The sequence below is a fragment of the Condylura cristata genome, unplaced genomic scaffold (genome assembly GCF_000260355.1).
Source record: "Condylura cristata isolate star-nosed mole 26May11 unplaced genomic scaffold, ConCri1.0 scaffold00027, whole genome shotgun sequence".
NCBI classification, from domain to species: domain Eukaryota; kingdom Metazoa; phylum Chordata; class Mammalia; order Eulipotyphla; family Talpidae; genus Condylura; species Condylura cristata.
The window spans coordinates 18,092,846-18,093,431 of NW_004567128.1; positions in this window are offsets into that span (position 1 = coordinate 18,092,846).

The following is a 586-nucleotide window of genomic DNA, read 5'->3' on the forward strand; positions in this document are numbered from 1 at the left end:
AGGGATCAAAACGGGACTAAGGTGATGGTGCTTGGGTGTCGTGGTGGCGGGAGAACTCTAGGGACTACACCCAAGGGGAGAAATTAACTACTGTACATTTCCTGCTCATTGAAGGAAAATATATAAATTTAACTATTTTAAAAATGTTCATTTGAAATGAACAACAACAAGCAAGCTTACCAACATTAGATGTTACAAAATCAGTTTACAAAATTAATTACATTTCTATACATCAACACTGAACACTTGAAACTACAATGAAAAGGACAATACTCCTTAAAATAGTATTTAAATTATGACATATTAATGGAAAATATGGAGAGAAAAGATGTGAACAACCTTCACTTAGAAAATGACAAAATAATGCTGAGATGAATTTATCTCAGCACATAAAAAAACACATAAATGAAAAGATATACTTTTATTATGATCTGGAAATTCAATGTTGTTAAAATGTCAATAATCTCTAAAATTGTCTATATATTCAACAAAATACTAATCAAAACCCAACAGACAATTACTACAACATGGACAAACCAAGATTAAAACACATACAATAAATTCAAAGAGCCTAAAAAAGTAAAAA